Source organism: Oratosquilla oratoria, chromosome 2 (genome assembly GCF_046742065.1).
Source record: "Oratosquilla oratoria isolate Oo_2021 chromosome 2, ASM4674206v1, whole genome shotgun sequence".
NCBI lineage: Eukaryota > Metazoa > Arthropoda > Malacostraca > Stomatopoda > Squillidae > Oratosquilla > Oratosquilla oratoria.
The window spans coordinates 21,732,945-21,747,944 of NC_134778.1; the positions used below are offsets into that span (position 1 = coordinate 21,732,945).

General features: G+C 50.4%; 1 protein-coding gene across 5 annotated transcripts in view; it reads left to right on the forward strand.

The window, feature by feature from the left end:
* The window catches only part of LOC143037792 (kelch-like protein 5), a 194,579-nt gene that overhangs the window by 96,812 nt on the left and 82,767 nt on the right, over positions 1 to 15,000 (forward strand). The window lies entirely within an intron of this gene.

A 15,000-nucleotide genomic window follows, 5' to 3' on the forward strand; every position in this document is an offset into this window, starting at 1 on the left:
TACTTGAATGGCGGGAAAATGTGACCCTATTCGAGTCCCGCCCGAGGGAAACGAGGATCTTTTGTTTTCGATCTCCGTGTCGCCACCTCACACCCTCGATCACTCTCATCTCGGATGAGGGGAGAGGGGAGAGGGGGGGGATCGTGAAAGGGGGCTTGGAGGGGGCGGGGGGGCACAGGTCCGGATGATCAAGTGGTGTTCAAAGAAAAAAAAAGAAAAAGAAAAAACGCTTAACATTTTTTTTTTTTTTCTCCCGTGCACGCGTGTTCGAGTTGAAGCTAGCGGGACCCGTCCTGCGCAGCAATTTAGTTAGGAAACGGTGTGCGTATATATATATACATATACGCAGAGGCGTGTATATACGCACGCGCGTGAGCGTTTGCGCGAGCGACGGGCGCCCTGCCACACTTGTTTTGTAAGTCGGGCAGGAGTGTCTGATAATGAAGATGGGGGAAGCCTTGCCTCTATCGATCACGGGCAAAGCTTTAAAGACGATGTAAGGCAACAATTGCACTGGCAGCTTTGCTAGTCAGTCAGTCTGCCTGGTTGACAGTCTGCCAGGCTGATTTCATCGACGGTTGTCGGGAGCCTGGTCAGACTAGCTGTCAGTCTACTAGGGAGTTTGGTGCTCACGAAACTAGACCGCGAAAATTAAATCGATTTTCTTTATATTGGCTAACGTTTTTTTTATAAACGTGTGTGTGTGTGTGTGTGTGTGTGTGTGTGTGTGTGTGTGTGTGTGTGTGTGTGTGTGTGTACACGCACGCGTACATGCAAGGTCGTGCGTTTTGATGCATGTGAACGTACACATGCAAGAAGGAATTTTAATGCACATTATATATGCACTTGTTTGACCCATATGCAGGAAAACGAGCTCACTGGTATAGATGTCATTACTCTTGGTGAATTGATCGCGTCTTTTATGGAAGAAGAGACGAACATGTAGAATAACCTGAATGCGTATATGGGCGTGCGTTCATACGCCCGCGCAGGTAAACCGTATACGCAATCGCACAAATACAGTCGCCCAAGCATTTACACGTATACGGTTGCATGAATGCACGCGCACTTACATGTACACACATACACGCGCACACGCACACGCACGCACACACACACACACACACACACACACACACACACACACACACACACACACACACACACACACACACACACACACACACACACACACACACACACACACAGACGCACACATATATACACACAGACGCACACATATATACACACACACAGACGCACACATATATACACACACACATACGCGCACACACCAACGCACACGCACACACACACACACACATCTGTATACACGCACAGTCATATGCGCACTAACAATCGGACACACGCATTCTCACACACCACACACAGGCACTACGCACATGCAGTTGCACACACACACAATCACACGCGTACACGCATATACGCTAGTGGTTAGGGTACCTAACATCATCTCCCTTTTCTCAGAGTGCGATGATGTGATAGAAAGCCACATTCTCTCAAGCCTCTTTTGTATATTTGGTTACCTGTGTACATCCGTGCGATTGACAACAATTGTTAAAAAAAAAAGATGATCTGCACCAAAGCTTGAGAGTTGAAAGTTATTATAGACAGAGTGGAAGTGTTTTTTTTTTTCGAATGGATAAAATAATTCTGTTGCAATCAGGAAAAAGTCTGTTAAATGTTAAAGAAATTTGCTCCACAACGCTCGACTAGATAAATATAGTCGATTAACTAACCACACGCATGCATGCACACGCACACGCACACGCACACGCACACGCACACGCACACGCACACACACACACACACACACACACACACACACACACACACACACACACACACACACACACACACACACACACACACACACACACACACACACACACACACACACACACACACACACACACACACACACACACACACACACACACACACACACACACACACACACACACACACACACACACACACACACACACACACACTAGATCATGGGTGGAGAAGTGGATCGTGTTCTGGATTCGAACGTCGAAATCTCGAGTTCGACCTCCGGGAGATGGAAAGGAAGTGTTCAAGTTATTTTCATTGCTTCCCAATTCCTTTTCACAACAGAGGGGCTGTAGACCAGTGCCGGATTTCAGTACATACTTCTGGTCAGTGTTGTCGAATGGATTCCATTAGTTTCTGGCTACGTTTTGATCATAAGGATTCCAGTAAGCCCAAGGCTCCGTATGCATTTCTCAACGTACATACGCTAAGCTACCATGGTTAAATGCAAAGGATGCATAGTCCTCCAGGAGACAGGCCGGTCCAGCAGTGGCTATACTCAAACAACGAGGGGGTTCCTTAGAATATCTTGTTGTTAAAATATATATAATGATAAATAGATAAAAATTATAATTGTGGAAAAATACGCCATGGTGAAGAGAATAACCATACGGTAGCCATAAAAAACTGTTATGGAAGGTATCAAATTTATGTGCACATGTGGAGTTAAAAGTACGTTGATTGTATGTGCACATGTGGAGTTGCAAGTACATTGATTGTATGTGGAGTTACAAGTACGTTGATTGTATGTGCACATGTGGAGTTGCAAGTACCTTGGTTCCATGTGGAGTTGCAAGTACATTGATTGTATGTGGAGTTACAAGTACGTTGATTGTATGTCCACATGTGCAGTTACAAGTACCGCATACTCTCCTAGGATACTTACGTATGGGCAAGTTCACATTGGCATTCCAATGCACAGACGCCCACATTTCCGCCCACACGCCCACACGCGCAGTTCTCAACACACCCTAGCAACCACGCCGACGAACGCACGTACGGACGCACGCCCAGATGAACGCACAGACAGACGCACGCACGCTGGCCGACCAGCAAATGGCTTGGCCACGAGCCATGGCATCAACATGGAAACAACTTGTCACCCTTGCCAATCAATAAACGTGGGAACTTAACCAAGGGAGGTTCGAGCTTAGCCAGGCAGGCGGTCAAATACGTCCTCTCTTAGGACTGTAGAAGAGAGATAGATGCGTAGGCTGGTAGGCAAGAGCATTTGTTTAAACACCTAAGTAGACGAGTTGGCAGATATAGCCACGGTAGATGAAGGAGATGCTAGTTGACACCAGATTGGTTACAGATTGGATGAGTTTAATAAAGACTGTCAGGCTGTACTTTAGTCAAAATAAGCCTAACCCACAGGAAACCGCTGAGACTGGTAACGGAAATAGCGATGTAACATCGCGGTAAATGATCGTCCCTGGCGTGTTTTATTGCATTTTAACTATCTGATCTTACAGATGCGGCAGACCATCGTAAGCGAGTTGGATAAATACACAAAGATAAAATATATAGAAAAGACAAATGAACAGGAGAACAATCAGTGTTACTGAGCCATATAATCACGTGGTGCACTTCATCATATGCTAACGAGACTTCGGAAATCCACAGTCCCCCCCCTCCTCCTCCCCCCGGTTAAGGGAAGGGTTCATTAGTTGGTAGACTCTCAGGGGAAGGAAGGAAGGGCTTCGCTGACTAGTTGAATTGATGTAGACACTGTTACTTGTACAGTCATCTGTAGGAAGTGTACCCCCTTTCGTTTACTGTAAGACGAACAAATAACTCCACTACTTCCCTTATAGTGAAGCCATTGACCTAGTAGCTGACCTGTGAAGCCCTGTTATGCGCTTTAGGGACTATTGCAGGTTACAGTCACCTCCGGGAATAGGAGACAAGTGCGGGATTCGAACCCATGATTAAGCGAACGTCCGAGGACACCACCAAAGCACATCTTGGTAGTTGATGGCAAATTGTTTCGTGTTTTGATCACCACGTACATACATACTGTATACCAAAGGCTTTTCCCCCCTTACACGGGGGGTAGCCAAAACCTCGTAAAGACAGAATACAGGACCGAGGTTTTGGACGTTTCTTTGTCTCCTTATGATCTGAAGCTTTCAAGAAAGGTCAGAGAACCTTGGAGACCATTCGTTTTGGGGAATAAACGGGATAAAATATCACAGGAATGTGAAAGTAATTTTGACTTTCTCGGATTTTCTGATGTGCTTCAAACCAAAGCGAAAATTATTTATATCGTATTTCTCGGAAAGGGTCTATAGTTTTAACGTAAAGTGTTTTGTGGGTAAGGATCATCTCTGGTCTAGGATTGTAATACATGTCATTACTTGCGTGTTATAAATATTTATTCTAGTCAACACAATGCTTTTTAACTTCGAGCAAAGGAAAGGGGAGGAGACGGGAAGTGGTTAATTGCTACCGGAAAAGTCGTTTTTCCTATGTGTGCTATCGAGAGGAGTACCGAAGAAAAATGCGAACGAGTAAATTAACAAGAACTCCATGTGAGGACTTTGCCTATTAGTACGACGTTTCAATTGTTAGATCTGTATCAAATGCATCTTGAAAAAAGCTATAACAAGCGATGTCGCACTACAAGAAGTTCCATTCTCGTATGATGATACATGTGGTAAACACGTGATACATGGATTTGATATATAAATCCCCAAAGAAGCAAGAGCAGTTAATCTAAATTCAAGACAAAATTTACCCACTTGAAACAGGAGATATTTTGACGATGATAGGAATAGCAACAGTAATATAAAACGCTTCTGCTAGGCTCCCCTCTTCCAATGTACTTGATTGACACGCCGCTCTTCAGTTGTTTTACATGACAACAAATTGAAACTAATATTTTGTAATCAGGTTGAAATGTCTCGTTTTTTATTCTTTTATATAATCGTGTTTGTCAAGGGAACACCTTATTCGTTTTAATAAATTTGCAAAATGGTTATGTAGGTCTTTAATCGTGTTGTTCACTAAATGGCATTTTGTATGCACGTGCACTCCGCTTATTGACACAACGTCATGAAATTTTTTTTAGTAACAGAGTTTATGGGAAGGTGTTGGGTGTATTTGGGGCGGGGGATGTCTCTTCAGGGATCTGCTGTTAGTCATAATGAGATCACCTTAATTATGTTAAACGAAGGCATCACGGCGAGCTGAGGCCTCACCATCAGTTATCCTCCCAGTGTTGGTCTGGAGCTGCGAGTCATGTCGCTTGAGTCGATATCGTTTGAAGACAAAACCGTTAATTCGGTTGAAATTTGACGTCATGTCGTCAAGGCTTCAGAAACAGGAAGACTGTTTCTAATAACATATTTCTACGCCAGGAGGCGCCGAGTAGCTGCGGCCGAAGCCGTTACCTTTGCTTTATGTGTATTGGGTTCACGAGCGAATCTGGTCCTCAACTGTTGTGGATGCGTTTGACATAGACGACGTCGGTTAGTTTTTCGTCTTTCCAATCTTCTAATGACAAATTACCTTTGCGTAGTTTGTTGAGAAACTGAATGATGAACTGAAAGGAGTTGAACATTTACGAATGTTGGACATATTGTTGGTGTGTTCTTAGGGAAGTCTAGGATGATGAAAGCAAGGTTCCCTTCAAGCGATTCAAACTCGCAGCATTTAACAACAATCGGCTCAGTCTCGCAGCCTGATACTCTTGGGCTGTTCAGGTAGGTAACAGTCACTGCCGGGAATCGGAGAGGAGTGCGGGATTCGAACCCATAACTAAGTGAACGCAAGACCAGCATGCTTCCGATTATGCAAGCGGGCGGGGGTGTAGTGGGGGGGGGAGCTTCCATCTTTGGCACCATCTATCTCCTTCAGTAACGCTGGTTTCCATGACAACCGCCAAGACTCCTCTCCCGTTGCATTGTTAAAAACAGCCAGTTTTCTGTCTGTGAAACAAAGCCCCACGGATAGAGTGTCTGTAAAGGCGTGGGAAAGTGTGTGTGTGTGTGTGTGTGTGTGTGTGCGTGCGTGCGCGCGCTCGTGAAATCTCTTCGCGACAACCAGAAAAGACGTAAATATTATGTACTGGTTAATGGAGATGGCCTTTAACCAACGACAGTCAGGAAGAAAAAATAGAAATTACTTCTACAGTGCAAGGGTAAAGCGCTATGATGAAAGTCGGATTAAATCATGTAATCTAAACACTGGAACAATCGGTTGTTTTAAGAAAAGGTTAGACAACTTTATGGATGGGGATGACAGGTGGTAATGGATATGGAACTGCCTAGTGTAGGCCCTGTGGTCTCTTGCAGTAACTTTCTTATGTTCTTATGTAAGCTGAGGAAGGACAATGAAGGGATTACAGACCATAGCCGTTTGTGTGCAAGTCCTCTTCTCAACACGTGTGCCAGACAACAGTCTCTGCGTCTTTTTCCCTTTTTTCCACGAATTTTCTCGTTTTCACACCACGTGACGTCACAAAAACCACCCTTCCCTGTGGGCGAGCTGACATAGTGTTAGTAGACTACTGGAAATTGCTGTGTTGTACGTTTGTGATGCTGAAGTGGATCTGTGGTACAGTGGTGCGCATTTCTGTGATGCTTATTGATGTGGTGCTGAATTGTGCAGTGCATATTCTCTTTGTAGACGAGTTATCAGAATGCAACGTTACGGATATGTTGTGTGTAACATGACGAAGTAATGCTTATTGTGGTGATGTGATGCGTTTGTTTGTGTTAGCTTTTGATCTGTGTAATTCCCTAATGGTGGATTAATACAGGAAAGGAGCAATGCTCGTGGGGTTCCGTCTGTTACTCTCCAGTGATCATAGCTGGCATGTGTGTGCGTGCTTGTGTGCGCGTGATAAGTCTACGTCGCTCCAGGATGAATAATTCACGCAGGCGTTCTAACATTCTTCCCTTGTACTTTTCTCTCTTATATTCTTTTTCTCTTGTTTTCTTTTTCGCTTTATTTCTTACTTTATACCCCCTCTCTCTCCTTTCTCCCCCTCTCTCTCCTTTCTCCTCTACTCTCCTCCCTCTACTGTCCACCCACCTCGCTCCTGTCCTTCTCTCCTGTCCCCCTTCTCTCCTGTCCCCCTTCTCTCCTGTCCCCCTTCTCTCCTGTCCCCCTTCTCTCCTGTCCCCCTTCTCTCCTGTCCCCCTTCTCTCCTGTCCCCCTTCTCTCCTGTCCCCCTTCTCTCCTGTCCCCCTTCTCTCCTGTCCCCCTTCTCTCCTGTCCCCCTTCTCTCTCCTGTCCCCCTTCTCTCCTGTCCCCCTTCTCTCCTGTCCCCCTTCTCTCCTGTCCCCCTTCTCTCCTGTCCCCCTTCTCTCCTGTCCCCCTTCTCTCCTGTCCCCCTTCTCTCCTGTCCCCCTTCTCTCCTGTCCCCCTTCTCTCCTGTCCCCCTTCTCTCCTGTCCCCCTTCTCTCCTGTCCCCCTTCTCTCCTGTCCCCCTTCTCTCCTGTCCCCCTTCTCTCCTGCCCCCCTTCTCTCCTCCCTCCTCTCTCCTCTCTCTCCTCTCTCCTCTCTCTCCTCTCTCTCCTCTCTCTCCTCTCTCTCCTCTCTCTCCTCTCCCCTCTCTCTCCTCTCTCCTCTCTCCTCTCTCCTCCCTCCTCCCTCCTCTCTCCTCCCTCCTCTGTCTACACGAAGATCTGCCGGAGCACGTGCTCTTCTATTGTGTTTCTTTGTGCCCCCCTTCGGCCGGGCCGCACCGTCTCTGCGAGGTCATTGTTTAATTGCGGGCCGGTGTGTGTGCCGAACTAGGTCACCGTGTGACGTCACAAGTACGCGGGACGTCGTGTGGTTGCGGGCCAAACGGAGCCCCGGTGTGTCTGGGCCGTAATTTGGATGGAAATTTCCCTGTGGCCTCTCTGAATATTTGATTTATCTTTCACAGATCTCGTTAAGCGTATCCCCACTCCCTCTCTTTCGTCTGTATCTTTCTCTTATATTATTTTTCTCTTGTTCTCTCTCGTTCTCTTTCCCGTTCTCTCTCTCGTTCTCTTTCTCCCGTTCTCTCTCTCGTTCTCTTTCTCCCGTTCTCTCTCGTTCTATTCCCCGTTCTTTCTCTCATTCTCATTCTTTCTTTCTCGTTCTTCTTTCACTTTCTCGCTCCCACACCCACCCACCTTCTGAAGGTGAAAAAGATCCTGGAACACGGAAACGCTGCCACCAGAACAAAAGGTCACTGGCGTAATGTCTCGTCGATATATATTGAAACTAATCTCGGAGACACTCTGGCTGCGTGTCGAAGGCTCAGGGTTGAGAGGTGGGAGTTGGGGGGGAAGTTGGGAGGTGGGAGGGTGGGGAGTTGAGGGGTGGGAGTTGGGAGGTTGAGAGGTGGGAGGGTGGGGGAAGGTTGAGAGGTGGGAGGGTGGGGGAAGGTTGAGAGGTGGGAGGGAGGTGGAAGGTTGAGAGGTGGGAGGGTGGGGGAAGGTTGAGAGGTGGGAGGGTGGGGGAAGGTTGAGAGGTGGGAGGGTGGGGGAAGGTTGAGAGGTGGGAGGGTGAGGGAAGGTTGAGAGGTGGGAGGGGGGGGGACGGTTGAGAGCTGGGAGGGTGGTGGAAGGTTGAGAGGTGGGAGGGTGGGGGAAGGTTGAGAGGTGGGAGGGTGGGGGAAGGTTGAGAGGTGGGAGGGTGGGGGAAGGTTGAGAGGTGGGGTGGGGGTGGGGGAAGGTTGAGAGGTGGGGTGGGGGGTGGGGGAAGGTTGAGAGGTGGGAGTTGGGGGAGGATGAGGTTGAGAGGTGGGAGTTGGGGGAGGATGAGGTTGAGAGGTGGGAGTTGGGGGAGGATGAGGTTGAGAGGTGGGAGTTGGGGGAGGATGAGGTTGAGAGGTGGGAGTTGGGGGAGGATGAGGTTGAGAGGTGGGAGTTGGGGGAGGATGAGGTTGAGAGGTGGGAGTTGGGGGAGGATGAGGTTGAGAGGTGGGAGTTGGGGGAGGATGAGGTTGAGAGGTGGGAGTTGGGGGAGGATGAGGTTGAGAGGTGGGAGTTGGGGGAGGATGAGGTTGAGAGGTGGGAGTTGGGGGAGGATGAGGTTGAGAGGTGGGAGTTGGGGGAGGATGAGGTTGAGAGGTGGGAGTTGGGGGAGGATGAGGTTGAGAGGTGGGAGTTGGGGGAGGATGAGGTTGAGAGGTGGGAGGGTGGGGGAAGGTTGAGGTTGAGAGGTGGGAGTTGGGGGAGGATGAGGTTGAGAGGTGGGAGTTGGGGGAGGATGAGGTTGAGAGGTGGGAGTTGGGGGAGGATGAGGTTGAGAGGTGGGAGTTGGGGGAGGATGAGGTTGAGAGGTGGGAGTTGGGGGAGGATGAGGTTGAGAGGTGGGAGTTGGGGGAGGATGAGGTTGAGAGGTGGGAGTTGGGAGTGTGAAATCTCCTTGGTGATGTCGTCCAAGAAAGGAATAACGAAATATAGCAAAGTCGAGGAAGAGAGGGAGAAGAAAGCCTAAGCAACCAAGGGAAGCACTGTAGTTTAGAGTAAAATTGAGTGAATGAGCAAGTCTGTCTTCTGGTCTTGGGCTTAAACTGAACACTTTGTCGGGAGGAAGCCTTCGTCAGAGGCGAACAAGACCGTCTGGCCGCGAATGAAGAAGATTCGGGGGGGTAGTCGCCGCTACCTTCGGGAGATGACGCTACTACTCTAAGATTGCCTTAGTGTCCCGTTTAATGCGTTGGGGGGGGACTTCGTGTAATTACTATTATCATTATTATTATTATTTGTTATTTTTGTTACTGGTATTACTATTATTTTTATTTTGTTGTTAGTATTACTATTTTTTTTTATTGTTATAGAAACGTCATCTGAAAGCATTGGTGTACAGAGAGAAAACCTTCCTCTCCTCTCCTCTTCCTTCCTTCCTTCCTCTCCTCTCCTTCCTTCCTTCCTTCCTCTCCTCTCCTTCCTTCCTTCCTTCCTTCCTCTCCTCTCCTTCCTTCCTTCCTTCCTTCCTCTCCACTCCTTCCTCCCTTCCTTCCTCTCCCCTCCTTCCTTCCTTCCTTCCTCTCCCCTCCTTCCTTCCTTCCTTCCTCTCCCCTCCTTCCTTCCTTCCTTCCTCTCCCCTCCTTCCTTCCTTCCTTCCTCTCCCCTCCTTCCTTCCTTCCTTCCTCTCCCCTCCTTCCTTCCTTCCTTCCTCTCCCCTCCTTCCTTCCTTCCTTCCTCTCCCCTCCTTCCTTCCTATCCCCTCCTTCCTTCCTCTCCCCTCCTTCCCTCCTTCCTTCCTCTCCACTCCTTCCTCCCTTCCTTCCTCTCCCCTCCTTCCTTCCTCTCCCCTCCTTCCTTCCTCTCCCCTCCTTCCCTCCTTCCTTCCTCTCCCCTCCTTCCCTCCTTCCTTCCTCTCCCCTCCTTCCCTCCTTCCTTCCTATCCCCTCCTTCCCTCCTTCCTTCCTCTTCCCTCCTTCCTTCCTATCCCCTCCTTCCCTCCTTCCTTCCTTCCTATCCCCTCCTTCCCTCCTTCCTGCCTTCCTATCCCCTCCTTCCCTCCTTCCGTCCTTCCTTCCTTCATATCCCCTCCTTCCGTCCTTCCTTCCTTCATATCCCCTCCTTCCTTCCTTCCTATCCCCTCCTTCCCTCCTTCCTTCCTTCCTATCCCCTCCTTCCTTCCTCCTTCCTTCCTTCCTATCCCCTCCTTCCTTCCTTCCTATCCCCTCCTTCCCTCCTTCCTTCCTTCCTATCCCCTCCTTCCCTCCTTCCTTCCTATCCCCTCCTTCCCTCCTTCCTTCCTATCCCCTCCTTCCTTCCTATCCCCTCCTTCCTTCCTTCCTATCCCCTCCTTCCTTCCTTCCATCCTTCCTTCCTTCCTCTCCCCTCCTCTCCTTCCTTCCTCTCCCCTCCTTCTCTCCTTCCTTCCTCTCCCCTCCTTCCTCTCCCTTCCTTCCCTCCTCTCCCCTCCTTCCCTCCTCTCCCCTCCTTCCCTCCTCTCCCCTCCTTCCCTCCTCTCCCCTCCTTCCTTCTTCTCCCCTCCTTCCTTCTTCTCCCCTCCTTCCTTCTTCTCCCCTCCTTCCTTCTTCTCCCCTCCTTCCTTCTCCCCTCCTTCCTTCTTCTCCCCTCCTTCCTTCTTCTCCCCTCCTTCCTTCTTCTCCCCTCCTTCCTTCTTCTCCTCTCCTTCCTTCTTCTCCCCTCCTTCCTTCTTCTCCCCTCCTTCCTTCTTCTCCCCTCCTTCCTTCTTCTCCCCTCCTTCCTTCTTCTCCCCTCCTTCCTTCTTCTCCCCTCCTTCCTTCTTCTCCCCTCCTTCCCTCCTCTCCCCTCCTTCCCTCCTCTCCCCTCCTTCCTTCCTCTCCCCTCCTTCCCTCCTCTCCCCTCCTTCCTTCTTCTCCCCTCCTCCCTTCTTCTCCCCTCCTCCCTTCTTCTCCCCTCCTCCCTTCTTCTCCCCTCCTCCCTTCTTCTCCCCTCCTCCCTTCTTCTCCCCTCCTCCCTTCTTCTCCCCTCCTCCCTTCTTCTCCCCTCCTCCCTTCTTCTCCCCTCCTCCCTTCTTCTCCCCTCCTCCCTTCTTCTCCCCTCCTCCCTTCTTCTCCCCTCCTCCCTTCTTCTCCCCTCCTCCCTTCTTCTCCCCTCCACCCTTCTTCTCCCCTCCTCCCTTCCTCTCTCCCCTCCTCCCTTCTTCTCCCCTCCTCCCTTCTTCTCCCCTCCTCCCTTCTTCTCCCCCTCCTTCCTTCCTTCTCCCCTCCTTCCTTCCTCCTCACCTCCTTCTTTCTCACCCTCCTTCCTTCTTCCTCCCTCCTCTCCTTCCTTCTCCCTCCTCTCCTTCTTCTCCTCTCCCTCCTTCTTCTCCTCTCCCTCCTTCTTCTCCTTCCTTCTTCTCCTCTCCTTCCTTCTTCTCCCTCCTTCATTCCTCTCCCTTCCTTCTTCTCCCTTCCTTCCTTCTTCTCCCCTCCTTCCTTCCTTCTTCTCCCCTCCTTCCTTCTTCTCCCCTCCTTCCTTCTTCTCCCCTCCTTCCTTCCTCACCCTCCTTCCTTCCTCTCCCCTCCTTCCTTCCTCACCCTCCTTCCTTCCTCTCCCTTCCTTCCTTCTTCTCCCCTCCTTCCTTCCTCCCTCCTCTCATCCTTCCTCCACCCCATCCTTCATCCCGTGGCCATAGCTCCTACACCCAGCCCCCCACAGGTAGGTGCACTCTCCGTTGGCCAGGAAACGCCCACAAGGCCAGAGAGTCACCCCCCCCATCCCCCCACACTCAACCTTCACTTTTTCTATGGCGCCACAAAGACGAACGGAATAGGCAGGTAAAACGAAACAAAATAAAGTAGACCGGAGTCGTAATAAATGGAGTATGTCTTTAGGAATTAACAGGACATTATCCCTCCTCTACCGAGGGTGTAGGGTTGCCATGGAAATGAATAAAATCGCCTGGCGACAACCAGTGTAAGATGAAAGGTGACGCCCTCGAAGGAAAGAGTCTAAGACAAAGAAGGGCCACGAAGGACCCGATGGACGAAGATCTCCCTCTTGGAGGAGGGTCTTGTTGACCCCCAAAGGACAAAGGTAGGGTCTCCGAAGAAGCTAAGGTTCACGTCTTGACGAAGGCAAAGGGGCGATGGAAGGCCCTGGACCAAAACAAAGGGCCCCGGTTCCACGAGGCGGGAATCTCCCGCTTCCTCGGCGCGGCCGCGGGAGACAAAGAAGAAATTCGTGCTTGTGCCCTTTGTGCGCGCGGTGGGAACTACCCCCCGGGGTTCCGTGTGGCGACAAATGTAGCACGTGATGGGGGCCGCGTCACGTCACGTCGCGCCAGTTCCTGGTGCAGATGAAATGGGCTGTGAAATCGAAAGTGGACGGGACTTGTCAAAAGGCGGCAGCTTGCCCGCCTCCCTGCACGCTGGGTCTGGTTTGCTGGCTGGCTGGCTGGCTGGCTAGCTGGCTAGCTGGCCGTCTGTCTCGCTCTCGTTCTCTCATGTTTTCGTGTTCTCTCTCTCTCTCTCTCTCTCTCTCTCTCTCTCTCTCTCTCTCTCTCTCTCTCTCTCTCTCTCTCTCTCTCTCTCTCTCTCTCTCTCTCTCTCTCTCTCTCTCTCTCTCTCTCTTGCCCTCGCCCTCGCCCTCGCCCTGCCGGCTGGAAACGTTGGCACGTGGATTTGCGAGGTGTTATTAGAGGGCCGGGGAGAGGAAGAGGAGGTGGAGGAGGAGGTGGAGGTGAGGGGATAACGGGGACGGAAGATTGGGAGGGGACTGGGAAAGGGGGCCAGAAGAGAAACGGGGGGAAAGGGAGAGAAAGGGGGGCGGAGGGAGAGGCGGAAAGGGACTGGGGAGGAAGGAGAAGAAAGAACGGGAAGGAAGGGAAGAAGGGAGAGAGGAAGTGGAGAACGGGAAAGGGAGAGGGAGGGAGACAGAAGTAAATGGGAAGGGATTGAGAGAAGAGAGCAGAAGTGAGGAGAGTGGGAAGGAATGAAGAAAGAAAGAAAGAAAGAAAGGAAGGGTGACAAGGGAATTTTAAGAATGTGAGAGGAAAGGGCAAAGGGTGAGAGAGAGAGAGAGAGAGAGAGCGGGGGAACACAACGGTAGGGAGAAGTTGGAGTGCGAGAGAAAGGTATTAGGGTGGGGGGGAGGGGGTGAAGGAAAGTGAGGAAGGAGGAAAGGGAGAGCGAGTGAGCGAGCGAGCGAGCGAATGAGGGAGGAAGGGAGGCAGGCAGTGGAAGTTGTGTGTTGTATTGGTCTCGGCCTTTGTTTTCAATCCTATCGTTGCATTTTCCTCTGGTCGTGTATTCTTGTTGTCGCCAGGCGATATTATTAAAGTGGTGAGGGGACGTCAACACAAATGACTGGCAGGGTCGTGGCAGAATAGCGGAAAAATACCCCCAGAGACGCCAGCCGGCCAAGAAGCACCCGGAGGAGTGCTATGGAGTTGAATGAAGTAGTGTGGCTGCAGGAGGGTGAAGAGGAGTGAGGGCGCCAGGGAGCGGAAGGGGTAATTACAAGATTCGAACGAAGGTGGGGGGGAGGGAGGGGAGACGCCGCTCGCTCCGTGCGTTGGAAGTCTCTAGCCGAAACCAGGTTTTCTCTGCTGAACAAGAAACGGAGAGAGGCTAAAGTAGAACTTCCCGTTGGAATATGCAGGTCAGGTGGAAGGGGAGAGCGCCAGGATCATTGCGGCGTAAGGATGGAAGGGAGGAGGGAGGAGGCAAGGGTTGGTAGGTAGATAGGTAGGTAGGTAGGTAGGTAGGGGAGCAGATAGGAAGGTAGGTTGGTAGGAAGGCAGGTTGGTAGGAAGGCAGGTAGGAAGGCAGGTAGGCAGGCAGGTAGACAGACAGGCAGGCAGGTAGGAAGTTAGGCAGGCAGGGAGGCTGGCATGAAGGAAGGAAAGAGGCTGGGTGAAATGGAAGGAAACTGATAAGAGGGAAGGAAGAAGGAAAGGAAGGAAGGAAGGGTAAGAGGCAGGGAGAGAGTTAGGCAGATGAAAGAGGTGGAGGAAAGGGATTGGGGGAAAGACGTTAGAGAGAACGTCTGAGGAGTGGGAGAGGAAGTAATGTAGAGCCGAAAATTATGTGATTGTTATTTTGGACGGAAACAAGTGGCATGAGAGGGAAGACGAAATGGCCGTGGTGTAATGAGAAACTGAGACACAAGCTTTACCCCTTTTATTTATTTATATGTAATTTTCTCTTTCGTGTATCATGAGCAGATTTCGTTCAGGTAAAGGAGGGTCAGGAGAGACTCCATGATGATTCTGTGCAATGTATTATAACTTGTATATCATGTCCCCGTTGCAAATAAGTGGGTGCCAAAGCATCTTTGTGCCACGGAGACGGGGAGAATAGTCTGGGGTCAAAAATGAGGGGGAAGGGACAACACGGAACAGAAGGGAGGTAATTCCATATACGCAAGATTGAAATCCAAGAGATGAGGAAATCGGAGCTAAACAGTTGCAGTGGAAAAGCGTCGCTCACGGGTTTTATGCGGCCCTGTTTGCAGTATTGCCTGCGCAGTATGACTCCACCTGACTCTACCTCCCCCCCACCTCCACCCCCAAGCATCCACCTCCACAACCGTGGCTTTATCCTTGGGGAGTCTGGGAGTTTTGTCCCGAGGCACATGCAAAGGCAGATCCACCCTGGCCTCGATGTGCGCAGTCTGCCCGCGCTATGGCATTGCTAGACGCCAAGGGGACCAGTGACAAGTTTTGATTTTTTTTTCAAGATTTTTTCTTCTTTTTTCATTCTTTGCTTCTGGATAAATTGGGTTT